This window comes from Oryx dammah, unplaced genomic scaffold, assembly GCF_014754425.2.
Source record: "Oryx dammah isolate SB20612 unplaced genomic scaffold, SCBI_Odam_1.1 HiC_scaffold_5, whole genome shotgun sequence".
Taxonomy (NCBI): domain Eukaryota; kingdom Metazoa; phylum Chordata; class Mammalia; order Artiodactyla; family Bovidae; genus Oryx; species Oryx dammah.
In genome coordinates, this window is record NW_024070189.1 from 35,105,706 (window position 1) to 35,124,993 (window position 19,288).

The following is a 19,288-nucleotide window of genomic DNA, read 5'->3' on the forward strand; positions in this document are numbered from 1 at the left end:
GGCTGGCCTCTTTTATTGATTTGCTTGACCTCAGAAATACACAGTAAATATAGCATTCTGGTCAAATTGAAAAGAGAAACTAGACTCCTAACACTGCCCATACCAATCCCAACCTTTCATTGATTTAAAAAAAGAAAAAGGAAAGGCAACAACAAAAGGAAAAACACCCACAGAAACAACAGGCAGCAAGCCACAGGCAAGCCCATATAAATAAAATGATCTGCTTTAGCAAAGAGGCCTGGTGTTCTCCACTTAATTTAAAAATTACCATGCATCAAGCTAAAAAATCAGAGTCTCTTTATATGGTAGACAAAAGGGGGAACCAGGAAGACCATCTGTGACTGAGCAAGAATTGTGTTATGTTAGAGGAAGGGATCCTTGACACAACTCCTTGGCCTACCACGACCTCATCCTAACTTTTCTGACAATAGTGTCAGTAATACAACAGAAGACCTTCCAATGAGGAGTAATAAATCCAGACCTATTTAGTGATTCTTCTCACTACCTGGTATTAAAGTATACATTTATTTTCACTTGTATATTGCCCTTGAGCACCACCAGAATCAAACCCATAAAGGCAGTCACCTGCATTTCCTCAATATTTGATGAATAAATGAATTGATGGATGAGACATAATGGACAGAGATTGTTGCATTTGCTTTCAGCAAGCTCCTGAAGATGAAATTCAAGTGACTTGGAGGGAGGGAAATGGAACTATTAATACTATAACTAGAACATTATCCCTTGATAGTTAGGCAAAAACTGGGAAAAGTCACCTGATATAAAATAGAGAAATCAAAAAACAAAAAAACAAAAAAAAACCTGATATAAAATAGAGAAATCATGGTCCACTGGTTAAGATTCCCAATGCAGGGGGCTCGGGTTCCATCCCTTTTCAGGGTACTAGATTCCGCATGCTACAACTAAGACCCAGTGCAGCCAAATTAAGAAAAAAAGAGAGAGAGAGAAATCTTATTGGGAACTATTAAAGAATACTACATCCTACCATCAATGACTACATATAAAAAACATAATATAAGTACAATGCAAAGCTATACAGTCATTTAAAAATAATCAAATCACAGAATATATTTCAAGGGGGAAAATGTGACTGCATGTATATTAGGTGAAAATGGCAGGTAGCAAAGGCATCATGTGGTTCTACTTAATAATTTAAAATCCCACACCACTAGATACTCAGTAATCATCATTAGATTAATTCAATGTAATAAGATTTCTTTGCACTTATTGCTGCTTTTTGGAGGTGTCTGTATAGACATGTATTCATACATAATTAGAAACGGTTCCATGGAGTTCAAGAAGAAGGACTTTGCTTCAGCCTGAAGCTCACAACTGGATCATAGGACTACAATTACTGCCTCATATTCATATAATCTATCCTTTAGAGACAGTATGGGTGAATGAAAGCAATTATCTTTTAAGAAATAGGACTCTTGGAACTTTCCCTAGTGGTCCAGTGGTCCAGACTTTGCCTTCCAATGCAGGGGGTGGAGGTTCGATTCCTGGTGGGGGAGCTGAGATCCCACATGCCTCAAGGCCAAAAAACCAAAACATAAAACAAAAGCAGTATTGTAACAAGTTCAATACAGACTTTAAAAACGGTCCACAACAAAATGATCTTAAAAATTGGGGGAAGAACGGATACATGTATTAATATATGTACGGCTAAGTCCCTTTGCTGTTCACCTGAAACTATCACAACATTGTTAATCAGCTATACCCCAATACAAAATAAAAAGTTTTTAAAAAATCTTTAAGGAAAAGAAATAGGACTGTTAAAGAAAACAAACAAAAACAAATCTGCCTCTTAACCTGGTCTGTCAAGCTCCCTGGACCCAACCAGTATCAACGTGGCTTTTCTGACTATCCTTAGACCCTGATCCTTTCCTCTCCCTTTGGATATCTTTCTTAATGTATGGATTAGAGTCTTGCCTCCCTTGCCTTTTGTCCATCACAGATCTCCTGCAAGGAGGAAGCTCCCGTTACAGGCAGGATCAAGTGCCCTCTAAGATGTAATATTAACCCATAAATTGTCTCAAACTGAAACAAAATCTCCTTACAGCTGCAGGTTTACTTAATGCCTACCACATAGGGTCATTTCAAGAACATGTGGTAATCTCAAAGTTAGATTCCCAGGGTGGGGTTGGGGAGAAGTTTCTGGACCGTGTCCTCTCAAAGTAAACAAATATATATGAGATTCACTGGAGGAGCTAGCTAAATGAGATGTTTCCATGACCTCTCTTCCAAGATTCTCTTTCAGTAGGTCATTTTTATTGTGTATATTGAATAGGTTTCTAAGGCAATTCTGCAGCAGATAACCCACAGATCACACCTAGAAATAGTGCTTCCAGACTTTAATGACACAGGGAAGACAGTGAGGCGAATGAAAGTGCCTCAAAATTTTACCCCAACTCTGGTTGAGCGCAAGTCAAAAGATTTGCCTCTAGCTAGCTATAAAAAAAAAAAAAAAACTGAAGTAATAAAAAAGATTTTCAGAGCACTTGGCATTTATATCTCAATTCCTTCCTTTAGGAATGTGATGGCATTCTTACCTGGGAACTTTAGGCAATACTGTTTTGCATTTATAGTTTATTTTGCTCAGTAATTATTTGCAAAACGTTTTGCAGTGTATATTTGGTCTCCCCAGATTGACCATAAACTCCTAGGGTAGTTTGAAGGCTTTAAAAAAAACTTTTCTAATGACATCTTAAGAAAGAAAATGTGCTTAGCTCAGCTATGTTGATGCAAGTGATGAAAGGTCACGAGGAGTATATTTTATACTGTCTCTCATTTAGCTCTAGGTCTGGAGTCAGATCCCTTTTAAACTAGAGATAACTATTAGGTGGGGAATACTAACATTTTTAAATTAAAGAAAACTTTTATTTTGTAATGAGGGCAAGTTTCATTTTAATGCAACAGTCCTCAAAATGCAGTCCACAACCAGCCAAATGAAAATGATCTTATTAAAAATGCATGTTCTCAGGCCCCTCCCAGACTCCTTGAATCAGAACTCAGGCAGTGCACCTAGATATCTGGTTTCAGTGAGTTCTCCAGGGACTGCTTCTGTCTTAGCCCAGGCCGCTACAACAAAATACCAAGACTAGTGGGGGCAGGAGGGAGGATCTAAACAGCAAACTTTCGTTGCTCACAGTTTTGGAGGTTGGGAAGTCCCAAGATCAAGGTGCTGGCAAATTCAGTCCTCAGTGAGAGCCTAGTAAACTTCCATTGCTCACAGTTTTGGAGGTTGGGAAGTCCCAAGATCAAGGTGCTGGCAAATTCAGTCCTCAGTGAGAGCCTTCTTCCTGGTTTGTAGATGACCGCCTTGGATCTCCGTTAGGGCATGCAGGCTCCTCCTTGTGGGGCCTGGGGGAGGTCTCTAGTTGCAGAGCAGAGTTTCTCTACCTGTGGAGCATGAGCTCTCAAGCAGACAGACTCAGTAGCTGCCATGCTCAGGCTTCTCTAGTTGGGCTTAATTGCCTGGGAGGCAAGTGGGATCTTAGTTTCAGACCAGGGATAGAACCTTTGGCCCCTGCATTAGAAGACAGATGCTTAACCACTGGATCGCCAGGGAAGTCCCAGCTGCCTTCCTGATGTATCCTGACATGGCCTTTCCTAGATGCACTCTCTCTTACACTTATAAGGGCATTAGATTCCATTATGGAAGGCCCTACCCTCAAGACATAGTGTAAATTGAATTACCTCCCAAAGCCTTGCCTCCAAATACCATCACACTAAGGGGCTAGGGTTTCAACATGTGGATCTGAGGGCACATTTTACCTGTAACATGTTCGAATGCACACTTAGATTTTAAGACTAGGGTTCAAAGTGATGGTGGAGTCTGTTTTATTATTTAAAACAAACAAAAAAACTTGAAGTCAATAAAATAGTAAAGCTAGCATGTAATCAAATTGTACAATCTGCTTGATAGAAAACACTATTCATAAAGTATTAGATGTGCATGGAAAGATTCCCCTATATACACATATAAAATAAATGCACAGAAACAAACGGGAATATTTCTGTTGCATTTTACAAACTACTTTGTCTCACTCGATCTCAGTGGACTCTCCTAACTTCCCTGAGATGAAAATTAAGTACTATTACTTCCCTATTTAACAGGCAAAGGTACGAAGCTCAGAGATGACCTGGGATGAGTCACATGGTCCCCAAGCCACCTAAATTCTGTATTCACTTCCCTCCACCAAACTGCATTTCCTTATTATAACAAATGAATTCCCGTCTTTCACCTTGTTTCTCAAGGATTGGGGTAAATGTTATCTTCTGAGGCTCCTTGCTCATTTGTTTGTTGTCTGCAGACCTTTTCTTCATTCACAAATTAACAGCTTGTCCTCATATTAGCCAGATGGATGGCTGCACCTGGTTAACTGGAGTTGTAAGATGGATAAGTGGATTAAAGAGCACAGCGGCTGGAGTGCTCACTGCTGGCCAGACATAATTAAGAAAGGAGGAGTGAGCAAGTTCTACTGGGGCTTCGGTGAGGAAAGGGCTCAGTGGACTGATTTCCTGGAACTGCTTCAGTTGCTAAATTATGAGAGGCACTCGCTGCCGCGTTGGGAGAACACTGCAATTCTGCTGCTGAGAGGGCACAAAATTCTGCTCTCTCCCTAAGATGTTCAGCATTTAAATCAATGTTTCTCAGAGGTTGTCTATCAATCGTCTATCTCAGAATCATCTGGATGTTTATTAAAAATCCAGATTTCTTAACCTCATCCAAGGCCCACTAATTTAGGAGGTGGGGGTTGGTGGTGGGGACCAGGAATCTGCGTTGATTATAAAAGGGGAGAAGTGAAAGTGTTTAGTCACAGTAGTATTTGACTCTACGACCCCATGGACTGTAGCCTGCAGGCTCCTCTGTCCATACAATTCTCCAGGCAAGAATACTGGATTAGGTTGCCATTTCCTTCTCCAGGGGATGTTCCGGACCCAGGGATTGGGTCTTCTGCAATGCAGGCAGGCTCTTTACCATCTGAGCCACCAGGGAGGTCCATCTTCCTCTAAAGATGGGAACCACTGACCCAGCACATCCTCAAACATGTAGAATTTCTAGAATCACCTAAAAAAGACTTCAAAACCAACACTTTGGGAAAAATAATTCTGGTAGAGCCCTTGGCTACCAAAACCTATAGCAACGGAATCTCCAAATCCCCAAAGTCCTTGACCAATCAGAGTCCATTGTCAGAATACAAGAAGGTTTTGGATGTCTCAGAAGCCTCCTGAGACATCTGTTAGAAACACACTTTCTCAGCCTCAGCCCAGAAGTTGTGAATCAGAAAGTCTGGGAATGAGGTACCCTCAGGACGAGTCTGGGGTATGCTGAAACTGGAGGACCATTGCTCTAGACCCGTACTGCTCACCCTTCAATGCATGTATGAATTACCTGGAGATCTTGTTAAAATGCAGATTGTTTCAGTGGGTTTGGGAGTGAAAAATCTCCCAAGTGATGTTGATGCTGCTGGCTCATAGACTCTGAGTAGCAAAACTCCAGGCTATTTTTTAATCTAATGGCGTAAGAGAAAATTCACGGTTAAAAAAAAAAAAAAAAAGAGCAAGTCCCCAGGCCTAGGTTGAAATGGTTGGTTAATCAGCACATTCCAAGCAAAGAAAGTAAAGCTGCTCACTGCTATGCACAAACCAACAGAACACTGCAAATCAATTTTACCCCAATAAAAATTAAAAACAAAAAAGAAGTGATGCTGCTAGAATACCATCAGTTGGCTTTGTGCTGTGATACAAAGGATGCATTTGTACTGACTGTCCCACAGGCCATCCTCTGAAACTGTGATAACTGTTAATAAGATCACAGGTTTTTACGTAGCTAGGAAAGGAAGCCAAAAATAGCTTTCCAAGGATCAGACTCTGACCCAATTTACAAACATTGTCATCAATCAGCTAATAAGCTCTGATAAATTATCCCAGTTCTCTCTACAGTGACACTGTGTCATGTAAACAGATCTGGTCAGGGACTTGGGGACTCCTAGTTCTGACCCATGTCACTTTTCTGGGCCCTCACACATGGAGAGACAGTGATAGGGTCTTTGTTTCCCAGGTGGCTCAATGGTAAAGAATCCGCCTGCCAATGCAGGAGATGCAGATTCAATCCCTGGATCAGGAAGATTCCTTGCAGGAGGAAATGGCAATCCACACTAGTATTCTTGCCTGGAGAATCCCTTGGACAGAGGAGCCTGGCAGGTTGCAGTCCATGGTGCCACAGAGTCAGACATAATTTACCGACTGAGCACACACACACACTACCCTTGCAAGTCCGTATTCTCTGACCCCTTCAGTCCAATTATTATACTTGCTGTATTGCTTCGGCAGCTGCACACTACCGCTACCTACCCTTTTGCACCGGAGTTCAGTGAAAGCAGTTTGGTTTCCCTGAGTCAGCCTCTACTGCTGGTTCAGGGATCACAAACTTGAGCAACACGTGTAGGATTCAGATGCTCTGTACTTCTTGTGCTTGTACTTTTCACCTTTACCTTGGTTCGTTTTCAATTATTTAGCCTTGATATTCCATCACACTCAAATTCCTAATTTGGAATATTGTCACATACAAGATTAGTTTGCCTAGCTGACAGCGGTTTACCAAGTAGCCCGCATCCTGAGATGAGGTATATATAGAGTGAGAATCTGCTTCTAATAGGGACCTACCAGAATAATTTGCTCAATAAAGACTTTGAATAGCTAGTAGGTTTATGGAATTTCTCTAGTGTAATTAGGAGAGGCATTGTTGTGTAATGAAGAAAATTAATTAGAACTAAGTGTTTAGGGATTGTCTGGTTAGGTAACCAAAGGCATATTTGCAGCCTAATTGTTTTTTGGCAGCTGGAGGCATTTTATACCCTTTCAGAGAGTTTAGTTAATGGATATTTTAACATGGCCCACTGTTTGCTTTTCCTTAAACTACTCCCATATTTTAAAAAAATAACAAAGAAACAGTTCATCAAAGGTTTGAATCAAGTATTTATCCCATTGGACAAATGCCTCAGTTATCTGATTTACTTGATCATACTGTCTGCCAAATGCTAATTATTTTCAGAGGAAGTCCATATTGAAACTAATTTGCATGCCCTCCTGCACTATATAAATTACAGAGTTCTGCTGTGTGCTTACAAAACACAAACACCAAAACATTTTCTAATATCTTTCCAATATTTCTTCTAACCTGCCCCCAAGTTGCAAGCATTCTGTCTCAAGTCTCCTCTGGAACAAGACAGAGTTTTGAAAACACAGTCTGTTTTAAAATAAGATGGGTTACTTATTCAGTTGGTTGATTATTTTTCTCATATGCATAAGATTTTGAGGTCAAGCAGACATAGATTCAAATCCTGGCTCTGTCACTTACTATGTGATCTTCAGAAAATTATGTAAACTATCTAAGGCTTAGTTTCATGATCTGCAAATGAAGATAAGCCTGGCATTACAGGGTTGAAGTGAAAATCAGACAAAAATAATTTTATTAAACTAAGATATTTTTGGTTTCAGATGAGAGAAAACTGACATAAAATAACTTAAAATGACAACAAAGATGAGAATGCTAAGTGCTAATTATTTTCAGAGAAGTCCATATTGAGACTAATTCTAAATAACATTTATAGAATAATTTTATATTTCCAAATGAAATTACAAAAAGATTAGTTTCCATATATCCTTCAGCCAGCTTTGCCAAATATAAAATTAGCTCTCATAAAATTATCAAAACCAGAAAATTAGTACTGACAAAAATATACCTTAGTTTACAAACCTGATTCAAATTTTGGTAATCGTCTCTTTTCTGGTCCAGGATCTCTCATTGTATTTAAGCTTCATATCTTCTTGGTCTCTACCATCTGGGAAAATTCCTCAACTTTATTCTCTTAACCTTGACAAGCTTGAAGAATATTAACCAATTATTACATAGAGGCCTGCTTTTATTTTATTGCTAAATTTGCCCCCAATTTGGCCACTGGGTGATTCTTCAAGTTGATTCCTGTCATTTTCACATACCTCTGTTATTTTGGGGGGGTCCTTCCTTGCTTTCTGACACCTCTGTGCATCTCATTTCAGCCCTGGAATGAGTCATTTCTCCACAGAAACTTAATGGAAAGTTCAAGGCAATGAAGCTGGCTCCAAGCACAGCCAAATCAAAGGGTTCAAGGAATTTCATAAGAATTCAAATCTGTCACTCAAACTTTTGGCTGTTTTTCTGTTTCATTCTTAGGCAAGTGATCAAACATTGTGGCTAAGATGGCCACTGATGCTTACCCTCAGAACTGTTTGGCTTAAGAAAAAAGAGAAAACTCCTGAGAGTCATTCCTAAAAATCCCACGGAGAGGTCATGTTAACACAACTTAGGTCATATGTCCATCTCTGATCCAATCTCTTTGGCCAGGTATGTATCATATGACCACAGGCAGGGAGGAGAGTTCAGCACAATAATAAGTGCACTAGAAAAATTTTAAATAAAATATGCTGCTGCTGCTGCTGCTAAGTCACTTCAGTTGTGTCCGACTCTGTGCAACCCCATAGACGGCAGCCCATGAGGCTCCCCTGTCCCTGGGATTCTCCAGGCAAGAACACTGGAGTGGGTTGTCATTTCCTTCTCCAATGCATGAAAGTGAAAAGTGAAAGTGAAGTTGCTCAGTCGTGTTCGACTCTTAGCGACCCCATGGACTGCAGCCCACCAGGCTCCTCCATCCATGGGATTTTCCAGGCAAGAGTACTGGAGTGGGGTGCCGTTGCCTTCTCCATAAATAAAATGTAGGTATAAATAAAGGCAATATATGTATATATGTGCTCAGTTGAATCTGCCTCTGCAACCCCATGGACTATAGCCCACCAGGCTCCTGTCCATGGGATTCTCCAAGCAAGAATACTGGAATGTGTTGCCATTTCCTTCTCCAGGGAATCTTTCCAACCCAGGGATCGAACCTGCATCTCTTGGTGTCTCCTGCACTGGCAGGGTGTTTCAGTGGAACAAAACAAACTAACATGGATTTCTGCTTTCTTCTGACAGCCACAGTGCAAGTGCCATGGAGAAGTCATATTAGCAGGACTTAAGTCATACAAGGCACTTCAGAATGTCCAAAACATTGAGCATCAGCTACTGTTGTATTAAAAATATGAAAGTGACCAGTTAACAAAATTTGCTCAGCATCTCTTTTTTCGTTGCCTTAAAACATGCAAACAAAAACAACAAGAGCAGAAACTAGAGTGAAAATATTTGTAGAAAATATTTGTAGAAAATATTTCTACCATAGAAAATAATGGTAGAAAAGCTCAATAAGGAGTTAAGAAGACATACAAATGGCTAACAGGTATATGAAAAGATGTTCAATGTCACTAACTATCAGGGAAATGCAAATCAAAACCACCATGAGACCATCTCATACCTGTTACAATGTCCACTAGCTTAGAAAAGTAAAAGATAACAACTGGTGAGGATGTGCAAAAATTAAAACACTGTTGACAGGAATGTAAAAGGGTATAACTGCTATGGAAAACAGTATGGAGGATTCTCAAAAAATTAAAAACAGAATTATTGTATGATCCAGTAATCCCACTTTGGGGTATTTAGCAAAAAAAAATAGAAATCAGAATCTCAAAAAAAATCTGCACTCCCATGTTCACTGAATCAGTATTCACAACAGCCAAGACATGGAAACAACCTAAATATCCATCAACAGGTAATAGATAAAGAAAATGTGGTATATCATACAATGGAATATTATTCAGTCTTTAAAAAGAAGGGAATCCTGGGGCTTCCCTGGCAGTCCAGTGGTTAAGACTTCAACTTCCAATGCAGGGGATGCAGAGTTGATCCCTGATCAGTTAACTAAGATGCCCCATGCCTTGTGGCCGAAAAAACAAAACATAAAACAGAAGCAATACTGTAAAAAATTCAATAAACTTTAAAAATAGTCCACATAAAAAAAAAATCTTTATAAAAAGGAAGGAAATCCTGCAGTATGATACAGAAGAATCTTAAGAATAGCTAGGTTAAAATATGCCAGTCATAGGACAACTACTGCACGATTTCACTTAAATGAAGTTAACTAAAATAGTCGAGCTCATGCGAGCAGAGTATTAATAGAATGGTAGTGGCCAGGGGTTAAGGAGAGAAATGGGGAACTGGTAATCAATGCACACAAAGTCTCAGTTGTACAAGATGAGTAAGTTGCAGAGATCTGCTCTACAGTAATTAACGTGACTACATTGTATACTTCAAAATTTATTAAGAGGGTAGCTGCCATCCTAAGCATTCTTACCAAAAATAAAAATAAAAACCACACATACCAAAAAAACAAGAAAACCTAAAATGAGAAAGCCAAAGCCTCAGTTTTAAATGTGGGAAGAGAAGTGGGGTAGGGATTCATTATATCCATGTTATTGGGGGACATGACAAATGAGAGTACCATTTTATTAAATGTAACAGTCTCTCCATATTCAGAAGACCTTTAACACTTTCTTAGCATTTGTTTGTTATGTTAATATGATGGTGATTTAATGAGAAGCTGCTTTTTTAAACAAACAAGCCAGAATACAAATTCATGTATGTCATCCCCTTCAACAGTCTTGAGAAATAGTCTAAGACATTTGTTTCAGCGATGTTCCAAACTGCTGTGTCTAAAGTATTCCCCCCAAGAGCATATTTTCAAAAATCAATTAAAATTCATTTAAATTCAAGATTAAGGAGAGTGATCAAGTTTGATGTACCTATTTGGCATTAAAACAGTAAGGTGATAATAGAAAATCACTGGTTTCCATTTAATGGGATCCTATGAAGCTCTTAAAAATAATGGAGCACATTTATATGTACAGCTATGAAATGACCTACAAAACACACCATCCAGTGGAAAAAAACAAAGAATGTAACAGTAGGTATGTGCTCAGTCACTCAGTCGTTTCCAATTCTTTGGAATCCTATGGACTGTAACCCACCAGGTTCCTCTGTCCATTTGATTTCACAGGCAACAATAGTGGAGTGGGTTGCCATTTTCTCCTCCAGGGGATACACCTGATCTGAGGACTGAACAACATACAAACAGCATGCTTTTATCTGTTACTTTTAAGAAAGGAGTACATGTGTGACTATGCTCAATCTATATACAGCCTATCTCTGGAAGGATATCTGAATAATTGGTAGTTTTCGAGTAGCTGTTGTTCTAAAAATATTACTATGTTTGTGGCATTTTCACGTTTGACTCTTAGCTCTTACTAGGTTTCACGATCCCTTAGGACAGGGCTCATGCTGTTCCCCCTTATATTCCCATGCGCACAGGAAGTTACACTTACAAGACACTCAATAAAAGGATTTACACCTGGTGAAGCTAAGTTAAGATGGAGGATAGAGGCAAAGATTCATCAAAAGGAAGATGAAAATAATGTGAGAGCTTATTTGAGGAGGTATTCAAATACAGTACAATCAAGTTTTCATACTCTTATCTCACATAAATAAATGTAACTAAAACTTGGTAAGAGCAGTGCATTCTACTGACCATAGTTATATGTGTAACAGGAAAGATAACTTTCTATTTTGTCCCCAGAAACTGGGATAAGCTTATCCTGCAATCCAGTCTTGCACACAGACATCTGCAGTTCTGTTTGCCGTTATAAAATTAATAGCCCGTGTGGTTCCCAGGAAAGAAACTTGGAAAGGGAACTTCCCACCACACAGTGTGTGGTTAGAAACAGCTGGCCCTGTGGCCAGGGAATATGCTGATGGTCACTGAAGCATTTTCCATGGGTCATTGCCATTCTCAGAGCACCGGACCAACCCACCAGCTCTTCATGAAATGATACAAACACACAAGCAGGTGGTTGCTGCTCCACTTCATTTCTTCATTCAAAACATTTCCTGAAGATCATAGCCATGAGTACATGTAAAGTGAAATATAAAAGTTCCAGACTGAGAGCAAGTATATCTGAGACTATGTGACTTGATACAAGTTCAGAGAAGACCTAGTCCATGCTTACGTGGATTGAAGTGTTGAAAAGTCTGCCAATCTGAAAAGTCACAAAGCCTGACATTACTACGAGAGGCAATGTGATAAACCACTTTCCCCATCAACATCAGAAATCAGCTGATTTCATCTGCAAATTACACCATTAGGAAGAGAACATTAAGGAAGACAAAAGGGTTAGCTAACACTTTAAATTTCTCCAAGGACCTACCAGAGCTATGAATGTTTATAGTGGTTATTTCTGTTTTCTTTACACAAATATCCCTAATTTACTGCTGTGGAAACTAAAGCTCAGAGAAGTTAGTTAACTTGTCCCAGATCAAACAGCCATTGCAATGTCAGACTCTGCCATTGCAATGTCAGACTCTACATTCAGGACCTGACCTAAAGTGACAATTAGCTCCCCGAAATCTGATGGCCAGTGAAAAGTAAAGATGAACAGCATGATCTCTGGGACCAGATCACTTGGGCATGAGTCCTGATGCCATCACTTGCCATCGGTGAGACTTAACATGCCTATCACTTAGTTTTCATTCCAATCCTAAAGAGAGGCAATGCCAAAGAATGTTCAAACTACCACACAATTGCACTCATTGTACATGCAAGCCAAGTAATGCTCAAAATCCTTCAAGCTAGGCTTCAATAGTATGTGAACCAAGAACTTCCAGATGTACAAGTTAGATTTAGAAAAGGCAGAGGAACCAGAGATCAAAATGCCAACAGCCGTTAGATCACAGAAAAAGCTAGAGAATTCCCCAAAACATCTACTTCTGCTTCATTGACTATGCTAAAGCCTTTGACTGTGTGGATCATAACAAACTGTGGAAAATTCTTGAAGAGATGGAAATACCAAACCACCTTACCCACCTCCTGAGAAGCCTTTATGCAGGTCAAGAAGCAACAGTGAGAACTGGACATGGAACAAAGGACTGATTCAAAATTGGGAAAGGAGTATGTCAAGGTTGTACATTTTACCCTGCTTATTTAACTTATCATGTGAAATGCCAGGCTGGATGAATCACAAGCTGGAATCAAGACTGTAGGGAGAAATATTAATATCTTCATATATGCAGATGACGTCACACTTATGGCAGAAAGTGAAAAGGAATTATTAGCCTCTTGATGAAGGTGAAAGAGAAGAGTGAAAAAGCTGGGCTCAAAACTCAACATTCAAAAGACAAAGATCATGATATCCAGTCCCATCACTTCATGGCAAATAGCTGGAGAAACAATGGAAACAGTGACAGACTGTATTTTGGGGGCTCCAAAATCACTGTGGACGGTGACTGCAGCCATGAAATTAAAAGACACTTGCTCCTTGGAAGAAAAGCGATGACCAACCTAGACAGCATATTAAAAAGTAGAGACAACTACTTTGCTTACAAAGGTTTGTATAGTCAAAACTATGGTTTTCCCAGTAGTCACATAAAGATGTGAGAGCTGTACAATAAAAAAAAGATGAGCACTAAAGAATTGATGCCTTCAAACTGTGCTGGAGAAGACTCTTGAGTCCCTTGGACTGCAAGGAAATCAAACTACTGAATTCTAAAGGAAATCAGTCCTGAATATTCATTGGAAGGACTGATGCTGAAGCTGAAACTCCAATACTTTGGCCACCTGATGTGAAGAACTGACTCATTAGAAAAGACCCTGATGCTGGAAAAGATTGAAGGCAGGAGGAGAAGGGGATGACAGAGGACAAGATGGTTATTTGGCATCATCCACTCAATGGACAGGAGTCTCTGCAAACTCCAGGATATGGCAAAGGACAGGCAAGCCTGAAGTGGTGCAGTCCAAGGGGTCTCAAAGAGTCAGACATGACTGAGCAACTGAACACTTATCTTCACTGTCTCCCTTACCTCCATTTGTAAAATGTGCACAGGAATAGTAACTACCCATGAGGGTCATTTTGAGGGTAGGTGGATTTATGTAAGTAAAACACTTAGAAAAAGTACTTTGTGTATTTATTCTGTTAGCTTCTGACTCGATCGAGAGAATCAGGACAAACAATGGGAAATAGAAAGGAGTATGATAAAGCTGTAAATCAGAGAAAGGTAGATCAAGGCAAGACAAATAGTGCAGAGATCTCAGTTATGACCTGCGACTGTATTTGAGGGTGAGAGTGGGGAGCAGCTTACCAAGAGCGAACATGGATGGATGACAATGGATAGAAGGAACATTAATGAAGAAAAACTGGGAAATCAGAGTTGTCCTGTGGATAGGAATATTCTGCCATTTTTCATCGGTTTTGCTGTTATTATTCTCTAGTCTTTCAACAGAAAAAGCATCACTTTGTTGAACTATCTCAAAAGCAATAGTGTAAAACAGTCAACCACAGGACTAGAAAAGGTCAGAATTCATTCCAATCCCAAATGTTCAAACTACTGCACAATTGCACTCATCTCACATGCTAGTAAAGTCATGCTCAAAATTTTCCAAGCCAGGCTTCAGCAATATGTGAAGCGTGAACTTCCAGATGTTCAAGCTGGTTTTAGAAAAGGCAGAGGAACCAGAGATCAAACTGCCAACATCCGCTGGATCATGGAAAAAGCAAGAGAGTTCCAGAAAAACATCTATTTCTGCTTTATTGACTCTGCCAAAGCCTTTGACTGTGTGGATCACAATAAACTGTGGAAAATTCTGAAAGAGATGGGAATACCAGACCACCTGACTTGCCTCTTGAGAAACCTATATGCAGGTCAGGAAGCAAGTTAGAACTGGACATGGAACAACAGACTGGTTCCAAATAGGAAAAGGAGGATGTCAAGGCTGTATATTGTCACCCTGCTTATTTAACTTCTATGCAGAGTACATCATGAGAAACGCTGGGCTGGAAGAAGCACAAGCTGGAATCAAGATTGCCGGGAGAAATATCAATAACCTCAGATATGCAGATGACACCACCCTTATGGCAGAAAGTGAAGAGGAACTAAAAGGCTTCTTGATGAAAGTGAAAGAGGAGAGTGAAGAAGTTGGCTTAAAGCTCAACATTCAGAAAACGAAGATCATGGCATCTGGTCCCATGACTTCAGGGCAGATAGATGGGGAAACAGTAGAAACACTGTCAGACTTTATTTTGGGGGGCTCCAAAATCACTGCAGATGGTGACTGCAGCCATGTAATTAAAAGATGCTTACTCCCTGGAAGAAAAGTTATGACCAACCTAGATAGCATATTCAAAAGCAGAGTCATTACTTTGCCAGCAAAGGTCCGTCTAGTCAAGGCTATGGTTTATCCAGTGGTCATGTATGGATGTAAGAGTTGGACTGTGAAGAAAGCTGAGAGCCAAAGAATTGATGCTTTTGAACTGTGGTGTTGGAGAAGACTCTTGAGAGTACCTTGGACTGCAAGGAGATCCAACCAGTCCATTCTAAAGGAGATCAGCCCTGGGTGTTCTTTGGAAGGAATGATGCTAAAGCTGAAGTTCCAGTACTTTGGCTACCTCATGTGAAGAGTTGACTCATTGGAAAAGCCTCTGATGCTGGGAGGGACTGGGGACAGGAGGAGAAGGGGACGACTGAGGATGAGATGGCTGGATGGCATCACCGACTCAATGGACCTGAGTTTGAGTGAACTCCGAGAGTTGGTGATGGACAGGGAAGCCTGGCATGCTGCAATTCATGGGGTCGCAGAGAGTCGGACACGACTGAGTGACTGAACTGAACAAAACTGAATGAGAGGTTTAGTCTACCTTCCTCAGCTCAGGCAAAGCCTTCTGGAAACAAAGCACCAACTTGGATTTCTAAATGAGTTTCAATCCCCATGGTTCAGCTACTCAAAGCTTCCAGCAGCACAGAACCTAATAGTTCATGCTCCACAGCTGGGTTCCGAGCCTGGGGCTTCCAATGACTTTTTGCAGAGTTTCATGATTGGTTTGCTTCCATGGGATTTGGATCAAGAAGATAAAAAATGAGCCCAAGATTATTTGGAAACGGTTCATATTTAAGAAATCTTCAAATGGTTTCACAAATAAAAGTGGTCTATGAATACTGTATAACAACCCTTTAATAACTTCCCACTTGCTAATGTTTATCACAGGAGGAAAATTAGCAGCGGGTACATCCATACTTCAAAAGTTAGGAAAGGAAAGATAAAATCCAAGTAATCTGGAAGAAAATCACTTTATTCAGTGGGAAAGAGCAGTTCCTGAGGCAAGGAAAGTGTATTTGAATTTCCCAGCATTGTGATTATAAAGGGTTCTATCTGTATGATCCCTATTTTTGACAGAGTATCCCCAGCCTCCAGCACCCAACCCACTAACCTCTGTCCCCACCAACTCATGATGAGCCATCCCAGAAGCATGTACTATTCTGTAGCCACAGGGATCGGGTTATGCAGATTGAAGATCACCTATCTTTAATGCATAAAGTTGAAACCAAGTACAATAATCTCATGAACACTCAAACAAATCAATGCCTTCAGTCACCATCCACCCCTATTCTCTTGTGGCATTGATGCTAACCCTCACACTTAATTCTGGAGCCAAGCCTCCCTTCAGGGCCCGCACTACATTAGTGAGTCCAATCGGCCATTTTTTTGTTGCAGAGCTGCTGGTTTAAAACTCAGCACTTATAAAGCAGCTTATTGATGCAGTAAAAAGCCAGGACAAAAATGTAATAAATAATGTTTTGAATTACAGTTTGGACATTTAAAAATGCTCTGGGCTCATTTTCACGAGGTATTTGCATTTTTAATAGGGAAAAAAAAAAAAAAAACAACATCTCTGAGTTTCCAGTCGCAGGTTAACAGCCTCATTCAAGTTGTAAATTTTTTTGTAGGAGCAATTACAAACTGTACAAAGATTCATTATTTCTCGAGTACTTTATCAGGACATTTCCCCATACATCTAATTTGTCCTGTCTGAAATGTAACTTGACATAAGGGATTTTCTTAATTGCTTTTGAAGCCCTTCCAAGATAATCAACAGCTTTTTGGAGGATGATAAAAGACAGTAGACAATATTGCCAGTCTGCCTAAGGATCACATGCTGAAGTTTATGTGTAAGAGATAGCAAAGAAAGGCAACAATTGCCTCTTAGGCTATTCAGTATCTCTATTTTAACTTGGTTTCCGTTTAAACAGCAATGTCTAAGAATAGTAGGAAGAAGATGCCTCATTTTTATCTGCCCCATTCCAATGTTTGGTCACCTTGGGGGTGGGGGAAGATGCAGTCCTTATTTACAAATGGACCAAAGTATAGTATTTTTATTCTGAAGAATCCTAAGCAAAGATTAAATAAAATATAACCAAATTTGGGGAGGAGAAGAAACTGTCAAAAGCTGGTTGTGTTTCTGCAAACCACCACTTAACAATTAAAGCAAATGATGGAACACTTTTTTAGAACCGTTTTACCTTGAGTTTTCAAGCTGTGAATTCTAAATAATTCCATTTTTTAGTTATAGAACTATTATATAATATACATGGTTGGCAGATTATGGTTCCTACAGATGTCCACACCTTGACACCTGGAACCTTATAAGGCATTATAGACTTTGTAGATGTGAAGGGTACTGACCTTGAGATGGGGAGATTGTACTGGACCACTGGGAGATACCCCATCTACTCAGATGCATCCTTAAAATTGGAGAACTTTTCCCAACTGTGGTTCAAGAGATAAGACAGAAGGGTTAGAAAGATTCGACCTGAGGACTCAACCCACTGCAGCTGGCTTTGAAGAGAGGAGGAGGCAGGAGCCAAGGAAAGTGGTGGCCTCTATAAGTTGGGAACAGCCCCTCAGTTTATAACTAGCAACAAAATGTGGACTTCATTCCCACAGATGCCAGAAACTGAATTTACAAGCAACCCAAATGAGCAGGAAAACTTATTATTCTCCAGAGCCTCTGGAAAGGAATGAAGTCTGTTCAAAGAAAGACAGTTTGATTTCAGCCCAATAAGACCTGTGTCAGAGTTAACTACACAATTATGAAATAATACATTTGAGTTGTTTAAGCCACTATATTGGTAGTCGTTTGTTGAAAGCGTCCAGAAAAACAATACACTGTCTAAAGCATAGTACTCTATTCTGGTATCCAGATCATTTTTGTAACACAAGATTAATATGATTTGTATTATCGTATTATGGACTTCCCTGGTGGCTAAGAGGCTAAAGTGTCTGCCTGGCATCCAGGAGACCTGGGTTCGATCCGGGTCGGGAAGATCCCCTGGAGAAGGAAATGGCAACCCACTCCAGTACTCCCGCCTAGAGAATCCCATGGAGGGAGGAGCCTGGTAGGCTACAGTCCATGGGGTCACAAAGAGTCGGACACGACTGAGCGACTTCACGAGCGACTTCACTTTCACTTTCACCCTGTGCAATGGAAATACTGCTGGCTTAAGTAAAATTAAATTATATCTCACAAATGGAAAATATAAAAGACTCTAGTGTCCTTTTAGGAAGCTGACATTACTAACTTAAGAACATCAGGGCATTGGATAAAAATTATTAGCTTTGTTTTAGATCAACAATGTTAATATGCCGTGCTGACCCTGTATCATCTCTCAAGAACTGCTCTTGGCAGGAATCACAGAATTGATTGTTCTCAATTTTAAAGCTTAGCCTTGGCAGTCTGTAATATAAGAAGTCCACAGGAGCTCAAGGAATATTTAAATCTTTTCAAATAAAAGATACTCCAAAATGATAGGAAAATAAAAATCACTTATTCCAGGTGAGTGCAGGCAATATTAATAGCCAAAATTAAAAGGTTACTTTGGTGCTTTCACTTGCATTAACCGATGGATGTCCTTTTCTAAGATACTATGTTCCAGTGTATTAACTTTCCCAAAGAAATAAAAGAATAAAAGTGACCCAGATCACAAGAACTGTTATGGAAAACATAGAATTAAAGAAAATCAGGAGCCTTCAGTTCATAATGATGATCAGGAGATTCACCATCTAAGTCTATAAAATCAACAAAAGTATGATGTTCCATTTTAAAATGGTAGATAGAATACATGTATGAAATTTTGTTTCCTCCCAAAACCCTAGTTAAATATATATAGACACAAAATAACAAGGACAGGAAAAACAAAATGAAACAAAAGTAACAAAACTTTGGAAGCTGGAAACCAAGTAAACTATGGTAAAGGATTTAACCAACCCCCCCTACCCCACCACCCCCAGAGCTGAAATGTAGCCAATGGTAGCAAGAGCTGAGAACCAAAGCAATTTACTCTGAAAACCCTACAAAGACTCAGAACCAAAGCTCCCAATCTTGGGTGAAAGGGATGGAAGACAGTAGAGAAAAATGCACGAAACTACATTTCCAGATCCCCTTCCCAACACCTCCAGATTTCAGCACGTCTGTC